The sequence below is a fragment of the Lissotriton vulgaris genome, unplaced genomic scaffold (assembly GCF_964263255.1).
Source record: "Lissotriton vulgaris unplaced genomic scaffold, aLisVul1.2 SCAFFOLD_743, whole genome shotgun sequence".
NCBI classification, from domain to species: Eukaryota; Metazoa; Chordata; class Amphibia; order Caudata; family Salamandridae; genus Lissotriton; species Lissotriton vulgaris.
Window position 1 is genome coordinate 452461 of NW_028254099.1, and position 13011 is coordinate 465471.

Consider the following 13011-nt stretch of genomic DNA (forward strand, 5'->3'; position numbering starts at 1 on the left):
CAGAGCATCAGTTTGACGTAGTTGCGCTGCAGGAAACACACCTTAAAAAATCTGAAGTTCTGCGACATCGCCATAAAAGCTATACCTTAATCTACAGATCATCTGCTAATTCCAAACAGAAGGGTGTTGCTCTGCTGTTTCGTAGCTCGGCAAAATTTCAAACTGAGGCTATAAAGAAAGATTGGGAGGGCAGGATAATTATGGTAAAGGGGTGTTAGGAAACGAGTGTATTCTAGGGCCCGATGCGAACATTGATGCATATAGTGCGAGGTGTTTTCCGCTTGAGGGGTAATTTATACACAGTCCCTACAGCATGTAAGAAGCGGTCTCTCTTGCAAGGCAGTGCTTGGATTACTTCCAGACTCACATGACCACGCCCCCCCTTCTTCCTTTCCGATATTTCTGGTATTCGCTGCTGGCGTTCTCCTACTACGAGCAGCTTTTTCCTGAGATTTTCTCCGAACTACCCATATTTCTTCGGTAAGTGCTTGTGCGGTCCACTCCACGCACCCCCTCTGCAGCCAGGCGACAAGCCTTATCGTTTTTGGGCCAGTGCTTTGACGTTCCGCTAGTTTCTTCTCCCCAGTGAGCGGACGACTAGCCAGGTTGGTGTTTGTGTGGTTTTGCAAGCGTATCGCTGTTCCGCTCCCATTGTCCTCACGGGAGACGGACGGCAGACCTTGTCTTTTGTTTTGCCTGCGCGCTGCGGTTCCGCTCCTCCTGATAGTGGAGCCGGACTGCACGCCAGGTTTTCCTTTTTACCGTGTTCGTCCTTCCAGCTTGTCGCTCCTCTCCAGTACTCCTCAGCCGGAGCCGGACGCCAGTTCAGGCATTGTTTTCTCTCCCAGTAAAAGCATGCTATTCTGCCCTCTCTGTACCCCCGTGGGCCGGACAACACGTCTTACATTCCTCAGCCTTTTTGAGCATATTAGTCCTGATGCTTGTTGTTCATAGAGCCTGCTTAGAACCCCCTGACTCTTAGATATAGTGTTCTATGCTCCTCTGAAAACGGACTCTATCCTTCCTTTTTCTTTTTGTTTTCTCACCTACTGATCCCCAGACTATTTCTGAGTGAGAGTTTGTATGAGAGTGATCCATCCTGTAGTCTACACACTTCCAACCCTTATCATAACTTAATAAATCCTCTTCTCAACCTGCAATAAGGGTGAGTATCCTATAAAAGACTACTGGTGAAGATTCCAAGACTGCACGAGGTCATATTTGGTGAGTGGCGCACTGACCGCTATATGCAATAATGTTTGTGAACATTTTCATTTGTGTTGTGAATTTAAGATACCAGTAGGCTGTCCTTTTTTTTGCAGTGTTCATCTTCTCTGATTGTCCTCACCACAGAAAGTCCAGTTCATAACATGGGAAAGAGTGGTGGTCACTCTATGGTTTATTCCCCACACTTTTAGAGAACAATTATCTGTGAGCACGTGTAACTAGTCCTCAGGGTGACGTTTGCTGGAAGTGTGGGGAGCCTTCATCTTCGCTTCCGTGGAATTCAGCTTGGACCCGACAAGGAAAAGCTGAGAGGCAGGCTCTGCATGCTCATCTACACAAATGTTTCCAATACGGGGCAAACATGGTTTCTGATCTACCTATTAGCTATGTTAGGAGAGTTTGCGGAGGGGCCTACGATACTCATGTGTGACTTTAACCTGATCTGGCATGCTGAGTTGAACAGCACATACCCTCATAGGGCGACCACATGTAATTTTCCCAAGGGAATCAAACAGAGAATACAGGCTCTAGTTTTACGACACGCTTGGCATATGCTCTACCCGACCACCAAAGACTACACCGTCTTCTCACTCGTGCATTTGACCTATTCCAGACGGGACCACATTTTTATAAGCCAATCCTTACTAAGCTCACTACAAGCAGCAAAGATACTTCCAATCACTATTTCGAACCATAGCCTAGTGACCATTAATATGTCTTGGGGAAGCCATGGGGCAGGTACGCGAAGATGGTGCTTCCCAATCTAGGTGACTCAGGGAAGACTTCTCCGGGATGAACTGAGGGAGTCCATCGCGGCATACTTTTACCTAAATCATTCCCAGGCCACTTCTCCCCAGAATAATTGGGATGAGTTCAAGACAGTCCTCAGAGGCAAATGTGTTGAACTGAACTCTACACTGAACAAACGGAGGGAAAAGGAACTATTAGAGCTGGAGGAGGAACTTAAGAAAGTGGATAGGGACCATAAAATGGCTCATTCCCAGGATCTGCATCGACAGCTTAGTGCAGTGCAGGGGAAACTCAAAGCGATCTATACAAATAGGGCTGAATATACGCTACTCAGGCTCCGACAGATATTGTATGCCCTGAGTGGGAAGGAGGGGGTCGCACCTAGCGAGACAGTTACGCAAAAAAAAGCGAATGGGAAAACATAGGGGGCATCCAAGATGAAGGCGGCTCTCTTACCCACAAAGACGATGCAAAAGCATGCATAGGGTTCTATAGGGATCTCTATAACGGCACACCCCCAGATATAGATTTGCAGCAAAAATACCTAGACTCGCTGGATCTCTCCCAAGTCCCGCCTTCGAAGAACAATCGGCTTAATGGCCTCATCACTAATGAAGAAGTTGGAAAAACAATTGCAAGCCTCAAGCTACACAAGTCACTGGGGCCCGATGGTTTGACGGCCCAATTTTATAAAACATTTGCGCCGGAGCTTTTACCTCACCTCACTATTCAACGTATGAGCAGAGGATTCCATAGTTTCGACCTCTTTGGGCAGTGGTCACAGTTATTCCCAAGCCGGGGAAACTCCCCCATAGTTGTGCCTCCTACAGACCCATTGCGTTGCTGAACCTGGAGGCCAACATGTTCTCTGCAATATTAGCTGCTTGACCAGATAACTTAATGCCTGCACTAATAAACTCTGATCAATCAGGCTTCATAAAAGGAAGACAGACACATAATAACATTGGCTCGGACGGATAAATGCAGTTAATATGTCACAACTTTCAAAACTCCTCTACTTGTTCCAGGCACTCCCAGTCGACCTGGGCCGCGGGCTACTGCCCAAACTTCGCTCTCTCATCACTAAATTCATATGGCAGGGTGGTAGGGCTCGTCTCCCGTTTCACGTGTTACAGCGTCTGAAAAGGGAGGGGCGAGTGGCACTTCCAGATCTCTCACTCTATTCCAAGGCGGCCCAACTGAAGGTGATGGTTGAGTGGTCCATGAGGGAATCTGAGAAACATTGACTCCACATGGACAGGGCGATAGTTGGCAGAACGATATGGGACATATTGTGAAAGCCAAAAAGAGACAGGCCGACCAACGCATACATCAGCACTCCGACACGAACCACCCTTAAGTTTTAGGATGAGGTCACGAGGGATGGGAGGTTGACTTCCTTTCCTTCGCCTTACACCCCCATCCACTTCAATCCCAACTTCCCCCCAGCCCTGCAAGAGGGTACTTTAGATGCATAGCGGGAGGGGAGTTGTTTGATGGTTTCAGACCGGTTTCATAACTCTGACGTGCATACATTCGAGAGTTGCCAAAGAGAGTTTCAAGTTTCTAGTAGTGAGCACTTTCATTATCTCCAAATCAAACATTAGGTGTCCCAGCCTCAGTGAGGGAGGCCGCCACTAGAGAACGCACCCCGATAGAAAGATGGGCACAGAAGGCGGCAGCATGAAAGGGGCCATTTCCTCCCTCTATGCTCTGCTGCTATCGACCATACACACATCATGGGAACTTATGGTCGGAGATAACCAAGAGCAACCACTCAGTGACCTTAAGGGAGGCCCACTACAAGACCCTCTTTGATTGTTATCTGTACTCTGCTAAACTCAAAAAGATTTTCCCTGATTCTTCAGATCTTTGCTGGCGTGGCTGCGGCATGCTCTGGGACTTCCGTCATATATGGTGGGACTACTCCCACTATTCGACCCTTCTAGGAGGAGATCCTAGCTCACATTAAAGACATGCTGTGCTATCCTAAACCAACATCTATAGATGAAGTCCTTTTAGGCATCAGGGATCCTGATCTCGAGCACCAGACAAAAGCAGAAAATGCAATAATGTGGACTTGTCTAGGGGCAGCCAAAACAGCGATAGCAGCAGCTCGGAAAAAAGAGGAAAGCACTGGCCCTATCGCAGTGGCAATCACGCCTCTGGAGAATCCTCTCTATGGGAAGACAAGCAGATATCTTTAGAGATGATTACAAAACCTTTGAATACAGGTGGGGCCCACTGGTTTCCTTTCTCTCTGGGTCTCCCCTCAGCGGTATGCCCACCTTCCATATGAGCTATGCACCTTTTTCAGCTCAAAGTTGTCTAAAGCACAGAGCCGAACACGCCCATATACATTAGTAGTTCCGTAATTTGATGCAAAGGACCAGATAAGCAGAAGAAGGGTAACACCCTACGATTCGATGTCTGTCCGATTATGCAACTGGGTTTCTTAAGATGAATCACCGCCACCAGGGAAGGGTGGGTTATTTTCACCTTATTATTTGATTTATTTCTGCTCATGTTTGTTTTACTAAAATGGGCATGACTCGAAGTCAATATGGAGGGCGTGGGGACTTTGCATAAAGAGAAACTGATCTTCTTGTAGACACAAATGTTATCACGCGGCCCTGTTTGCTCCCCAAAATGTAATCTGTTATTCTGAAGTCATGTTGAATAAAAAGACCTTTCACATAAAAAAATGCATTTTTGAGTTCAGAAACGGTCCGATCCTGTGAATCGGGCATTTGCAACTGCAAAAATTATTCGTACATCTAGCCCTTGGTGCATTGGAGGGCAAAAGGCTGACCACAGTGATTCCAGACACCAGTTACATTCAAGAACTTCGGTGAGGTGGCTTTGGAGTTATGCAAATTGGTGGCTTGCACTGAAGTTTTTTAGGTCTCACTGAAGCAATGCGTAAGCATTGCGGCGAGATTCTAGTAAGCAGTACGAAAAGTCTGCCAAAACTGCGGATTAGACACAGTTCATGTGATCTATGTGCGTGCACGCCCGCCACGTCACACCACCATTTGTCTGTGCCTCGCATCAGACTTTAAAGGCTGATGCTCCCCCAATCAGACTTCAAAGGCTGCCGCTCCCTCGCTCCCGCATCAGACTTCAAAGGAATGCGCTTGCGCGCCGCTCCCCCGCCTCCCCCCGCCACAGCAATGCGAGAGCTTGTTTCTGGACGAAAGTAAAAAGCCTACTGTGCTTGTTTACAGTAGCCTTACTCCTCAAATGCTGTTGCAGTGTTGCCATCTCTCTAGGGGCACTCAGCTTGAAAACACTCGACTTGCTAGCTGCAATGCTACATCCGCTATTCTTTGCCTCTAGACACGTTGATCCCTCGCAGACTGTGCTGACTCTGCCCCTCCTGATTCTGAAACTGACCAATGCAGTGCCCATGCAGTCTCTTCACTCTGTCTTATGATGTCTGCCCTGCCACCATTTACTTCAGACCCTCACCCTCACACCTCCTCACCCTCACACACCCTCTCACCCTCACACACGCTCACACACTCTCACTTACCCTCACACCCTCACCCACCCTCACACACTGTTACTCACCCTCACCCATCCTAACTCACCCTCACACCCTCACCCCCCTCATCCCCCTCACCCTCACAACCCTCTCACCCTCACTCACCCCCTCCCACCTCCACACCCTCACACACACCCTCACCCTCACACACCCTCACCCTCACACATCCTCACACACCCTCACCTCCATCACCCTCACCCCATCACCCTCCCTCACCCTCACACCCCCTCACCCTCACTCACCCTCACAAACCCTCACTCACCCTCACACTCTCACCCACCCTCACACACCCTCACTCACCCTCACACCCCTCACACACCCTCACACACCCTCACATCCTCTCACCCTCACACCCTCACACCCTCACCCACCCTCACACACCCTCACTCACCCTCACCCTCACCCTCACAACCCTCTCACCATCACTCACTCACACCCTCTCACCCTCACACCCCCTCACCCCCACACCCTCACACACCCTCACACCCTCTTACTCACCCTCACATCCTCACCACCCTCACGCACCCTCACTCACCCTCACATCCTCACCCTCACACCCTCACCCTCACAACCCTCTCACCCTCACTCAACCTCACCCCCTCACACCCCCAAACCTCACCCTCACACACCACTCACCCTCACACACCCCCTCACCATCACTCACCCTTTCACCCACCCTCACCCACCCTCACACACTCACACACCCTCACACACCCTCACTCACCCTCACACCCTCACCCACCCTCACACCCTCACCCATCCTCACATACCCTCACCCTCACACCCTCTCACCCTCACACCCCCTCACTCACCCTCACTCACCCTCACACACCCTCACTCACCCTCACTCACCCTCACCCTCACATCCTCATCTTCCTCACCCTCAGAACCCTCTCACCCTCACTCACCCTCACTCACCCTCACACCCCCTCACCCTCACCCTCACACACCCTCACACACCGTCACTCACCCTCACACACCGTCACTCACCCTCACCCACCCTCACCCACCCTCACTCACCCTCACCCCCCTCACTCACCCTCACCCACCTCCTCACCCTCACACCCCCTCACTCTCACACACCCTCACCCTCACACACCCTCACCCTCACTCACCCTCACACACCCTCTCACCCTCACACACCCTCACACACCATCACCCTCACTCACCATCTCACCCTCACACCCCCTCACCCTCACAACCCCTCACCCTCACACCCTCACACCCCTCACCCTCACACCCCTCACCCACCCTCACAACCCCTCACCCTCACACCCCTTCACCCTCACACCCCCTTACCCTCACACACCCTCACCCTCACCCTCACACACCCTCACCCTCACACACCCTCACTCCCCTTACCCTCACACCCCCTCACCCTCTCACACCCTCACCCTCACACACCCTCACCCTCACACACCCCCTCTCACACCCTCACCCTCTCACCCTCACACCCCCTCACACACCCTCAGTCTCACCCCCCCTCACCCCTCCTAACCCCCTCTCACCCTCACACACCCTCACTCACCCTCACACTCTCACCCACCCTCACTCACCCTCACACCCCTCACACACCCTCACACACCCTCAAACCCTCTCCTCCTCTCACCCTCACACCCTCACCCACCCTCACACACCCTCACTCACCCTCACCCCCCTCACCCTCACAACCCTCTCACCCTCACTCACTCACACCCTCTCACCCTCACACCCCCTCACACTCACACACCCTCACACCCTCTCACTCACCCTCATACCCTCACCCACCCTCACTCACCCTCACACCCTCACCCACCCTCACACACCCTCACTCACCCTCACATCCTCACCCTCACCCTCACACCCTCACCCCCTCACCCTCACAACCCTCACATCCCTCACTCAACCTCACCCCCTCACACCCCCACACTCTCACACCCCTCACCCTCACACCCCCTCACCCTCACACACTACTCACCCCTCACCATCACTCACCCTCTCACCCACCCACACACCCTCACACACCCTCACTCACCCTCACACCCTCACCCACCCTCACACCCTCACACACACTCACACACCCTCACTCACCCTCACAACCTCATCCCCCTCACCCTCACAACCCTCTCACCCTCACTCACCCTCACCCCTTCACACCCCCACACACCCTCACCCTCACCCCCTCACTCTCACACACCCTCACACACCCTCACTCACCCTCACCCACGCTCACACACCCTCACTCACCCTCACCCTCACACCCTCACCCCCCTCACACACCCTCACCCACCTCCTCACCCTCACACCCCCTCACTCTCACACACCCTCACCCTCACACACCCTCACCCTCACTCACCCTAACACACCCTCTCACCCTCACACACCATAACACACCATCACCCTCACTCACCCTCTCACACTCACACCCCCTCACCCTCACAACCCCTCACCCTTACACCCTCACACCCCTCACCCTCACACCCCTCACCCTCACTCCTCCTCATAGAAAAACAACACATAGCACAGTAAAACAAAACATAGCAGATTAACATAACACAACAAAACATAGCATAACATAACAAATCATAGCATAACATAAAATAAAACAAAGCATAGCATAACAAAACATAGCAAAACACAACACAACACAACATAGCATAGCATAACAAAACATAGCATACATAACAAAACATAGCATTGCAAAGCATAGCAAAACATAGCATAGCATAGCATAACAAAACACAACAAAACATAGCATAGCATAACAAAACACAACATAGCATAGCATAACAAAACAAAGCTTAGCATGACAAAAAATAGCATAACAAAGCATAGCATAGCATAACAAAACATAGCATAACAAAACATAGCATAGCAAAACAAAGCATAGCAAAACACACCAAAACATAGCATAACAAAACACAACAAAACATAGCATAGCATAACAAAACACAACATAGCGTAGCATAACAAAACAAAGCTTAGCATAGCATAACAAAACATAGCATAACAAAGCATAGCATAGCAAAACACAACAAAACATAGCATAGCATAACAAAACATAGCATAGCATAACAAAACAAAGCATAGGATAGCAAAACTAAACATAGCATAGCATAACAAAACAAAGCATAGGATAGCAAAATGAAACATAGCATAGCATAACAAAACATAGCATGACATAACAAAACATAGCATAACAAAACACAACACATAGCATAACAAAACATAGCGAAACACAACAAAACATAGCATAGAAAAACAAAACATATAATAGCATAGCAAAACATAGCATATGAAACACAACAAAACATAGCATAGCATAGCATAGCAAAACATAGCATAGTAAAATGTAATGTAATATAAATTGATACTTGTATAGCGCACTACTCACCCGCAAGGGTCTCAAGGCGCTTTTATGAATACCGCTCTGGAACCCATCCTGGCTTTCCCTGTGAGGCGTCCACTCCTGGGCACCCCCAAGGTGGAGGCCAGGCATCCTTAGCGTTGTGTGGGCCATTGTGGAGATTAAGCAAGCTACAAAGCATAACATAATAAAACACAACAAAATATAGCATAGCATAACAAAACATAGCATAGCATAACAAAGCATAGCATAGCAAAACATAGCATAGCATAACAAAACATAGCATAGCATAACAAAACACAGCATAGCATAGCATAACAAATCAAAGCATAGGATAGCAAAACATAGCATAGCATAACAAAACCAAACATAGGATAGCAAAACAAAACATAGTATAGCATACAGTATCACTCCGCACCACCACAGCATCATTCATGGGCACCACAACATCACTATGCGCTACCACAGCATCACTGAACGCCACAGATTCACTCGTTCGCCATCACAACTAAGCATGGGCGAATTTTGCGGATCTCGCGTTCGCGAATTTTGCGGATTTGCGAACTCGCAATCCGCAAAATCCGCGAATTCCCGCGAATTTGAGGATTTTTTTTTTTTTGTGTTCGCCCGTGTTTCTGCCAGTTCGCGAGGGTTTTTACAATTTCGCAATTTGCGAACTTACCTGTCGGGTCGCAAGTTTTGCGAACTTGTTGTTTCTACGTGTCCAGCCTGTTTGGGACACTCTTCTTCATCACTGCCACTCTCTGTCACCACTGCCACTCTCTGACTACTCATGCCACCCTCTGGCCCACCCATGCCACCCTCTGTTTCATCACCACACCCTCTGGTTGTCCAGTGTACATTATTTTCGGCAAAGCAAAGCACACCTTCCCTGCCTCAAGTGACCTGAATTAATTTGGGGCTGATTAATGTGTCACAGAATATTTTTTTAGCTGGCACCTGCTTCCTTAGTGCGCCCTGATTAGTGATCTTTTGCACTTGCTAAGTGCTTTCATTGTTGCAAAATTAGTTACAACACCTGCCCTGCCCCAACTGACAATAATGAATTAGGGGCTGATTAATGGATTTTAACTTCCAGCCTGGCTCCTGCTTGTCTCCCTTAGCTGTAATTCAGGACCTTTGTGGCATATGTTGCTAAGATCGTATTTCTGCAATTTTGCACTTATTCGCGGGGCGCGAACTCACGCGAACAGTGCGAGCAGTGCGAGCAAAATCCGCTGCTCGCGGATTTGCGGATTTTGCGGGAGATTCGCGAATCTCGCGGATTGCGAATTTCCCGAAAATCCGCAAAATCCGCGAGCGGAACGGATTTTCCGCCCATACCTAATCACAACATCACTCAGCGCCACCACAGCATCAATCTGTGCAACCATTCAACAACACCGGGTTCAAATATGTTCTCTCAATGTTTCAAGCTTTATTACAAATGTAACAAAAAGATGTTAATATTTCACATCTGTCCTTGGATTATCGTCACAATAAAATACACTGAACATAATATTCACAAAAGTTATTTACAAAACTTTAAGCTATTGCCATTATAAATTACAATAACTTTTATTTAAGTATTAATTATTGAAAAAAATTTAAAAGCCATTGTTATTTGTAATATCAATACATGTAAGTCACATAAATACAACACATATTGCATTACAAATGCTATAGGTGTCACATTTGCGAAAGTTATAACTATTGGCATTGTAAAGGACAAAGCTATTAATTTTGCTATTTTTAAAAACAAAACATAAATAAAAAATTTGTCATTTACAATACTAATAGCTCAAACTTTCTTAATGCTTGTTTTAAGAGAGGACCAGCCATAACCTTTTGCTATGTGGTCTGAACTTAGACACACATGATGGAGTTTTTGTGTATGTCGGTGTTTGGTGCCCAGATTAGCACCAAAGCACAAGAGATAATTTAGGCGATAGATCACCAGGAGAGCCAGATGTCATGAATTTACTGAGTCAAGAGTTGTTTACAGCCTAGAATAAAGGAGAAAATTGAGTCAAAATGGGCAAGAGTATATTGAATTCTGAAGGAGAAGAGAGAGTGGGGTGAGGTATTTTTTTCTGATTAATATAACAAGGGAACCCAAACAGTTGGCTGAGGACCGTGGGAAGGTATGCTCTGAAAAACAAAGGTCCTTAGCTTATCAGAATCAAGAACAGCAATGTAATATAGGCCATAATAGGAAACTATATTTGTGTCCTCTGACCAGCCGGACAGGGTATTTATTTGAACCAAATTAACAAAAATGATAAATGATTAAGAGGCACAGTCTTGTACCTCACTCAAGAGAGACAAACAACATATAAGGAAAAAGGGTTTCACAGGCAAAAAACGAGCAATATTGGCCACTTTTGACTCAGTGTTTGGATTGAAGTATTGCCAGGAAAATGCTAGACACAACAGAATAAAACACAATGGTTAGGTTGTGAAAGCACTATGTGAAGTCGACGTTTTGATCCCTCTTGCTCTAATTACATGGGACCATCATCAGGACTAAAATTGACAACATTTGCCTGCCTGTAATAATAGTACAACCGCCTGTTTAGGAGGAAGAGGGGGAAAAAGGGAGAAAAGTAGCCAAAGGCTGAATTACTGACTAATCCTCCAACGAACAAGCAAGTCCATTTGTTGTGCACACTTTGCATTTATTCGGATTCGGCTTAACGTGCTCTAATTGGTGTCCGGTAATTGTGAGGAAGCCGGGCATACATGACCTAGTGCTCGAGTGACTGGTGTTATCACACTTGATTATTATTCCATGATTACTGACTAATCCTCCGTCATAAATACAAGGGATCGATCATTCGGGTATTAAAGTTACGCAGTATGTGAGAGTACAGCTGAACCGCATGGTCAAGAAATGTCTATACCTCATTAAGTTCACATTAAAACCAACGATAATCTATTATTAACATTGTGCAGAGACCTAAGAGTGTCCATACATACGTGTACTTCCATACAGTGTTTTGAGGTGGTTGAGGGGCTGCCAGGCTGGCTTACCCTGGTGCGGGCTTGGGTGTTGGGAGCGTGTTGCAGTTACCGCCCACGCAAGTGCTAGCAGGGAATTGGATTTGCTACCTAAGGAGGGGAAGAGGGAGGGTGGTTAAGTGATCTATTGCGACATCAGGGTTGAGCTCAAAGCGTGCAGGGATTGAGGAGTTACCTGTGTCGCTGGTTTCTAGGGGTCCGGGTTATGTTGGATAGAATTCACGGCCCTAGTCTCGAACACCGGGTGTTTCTGTATGAAACGATAATGGTGTTAGAGTTTCTGGCGTGTAGTTTCTAAAGTGCAAGTCAAGGGCCGTCTATTGCAAGGTGGTGTACCTGTGTTTGCAGTTCCGGGCAGTCTCGATGAAATGCAGGGTCCGGATGGCCTCACCGGGTATTTCTGAAACCAGCAAAAATAGGGATTTGGTCAGTTTACGGGTTCGAAACGAGTGCAAGTGGCGCAGAGTTCCGAGTAGGGTGGGGGATGGGTGCTCTTACCTTGGGGAGTGCTGTGACTCTGTTGGAATAGTGTCCTGGGGGCGGTGGAACGATGCCCTGTCCGTCCACTGCTTGGATTGCAGTACGGCCGGGAGTGAGCTCGCTTGGCTTAAGGCAGCATGTAATTAGAAATAAAGAAGGGGGTTCGTATTATGTCGGCCATCTTGGAACGGGACGTGGACTGGAATTGAGCGCCATCTTGGAGCACGTTCCATAAGCACTTGCGGGGCCATTAAGGTTAAGTAAACCTTGTAAATCGCGTGTGGGTAACAAGGTAGCAACACTTCAAGGAAAAAATTAGTGCAGGGGTGATTGTGGAAGTGTGAATGTGCAGGCGACGATGCTGCTTAGAGTAGTGCATAATTACATTAAGATCTTGACATTTTGAAAACCACTAAATTATGGAGAAAGAGAGAATTAAGCTAATGGACTAGGTAGCCCGGTTGGTAGTGTGAAATATAATTACCAGAGTTACATCGGAGTTGCAGTTTGAAACAGTGGACCAAGCAGATTCATAATTCAAATTTGGGCTTGGATTTGCAGATTCAAAAAAGTCTAAAGGTCTGCCATCTTCCAAGCCTGGAAGGGCAGTTGGTTGGTTATAGTAAGGTTGTCCAGTCTT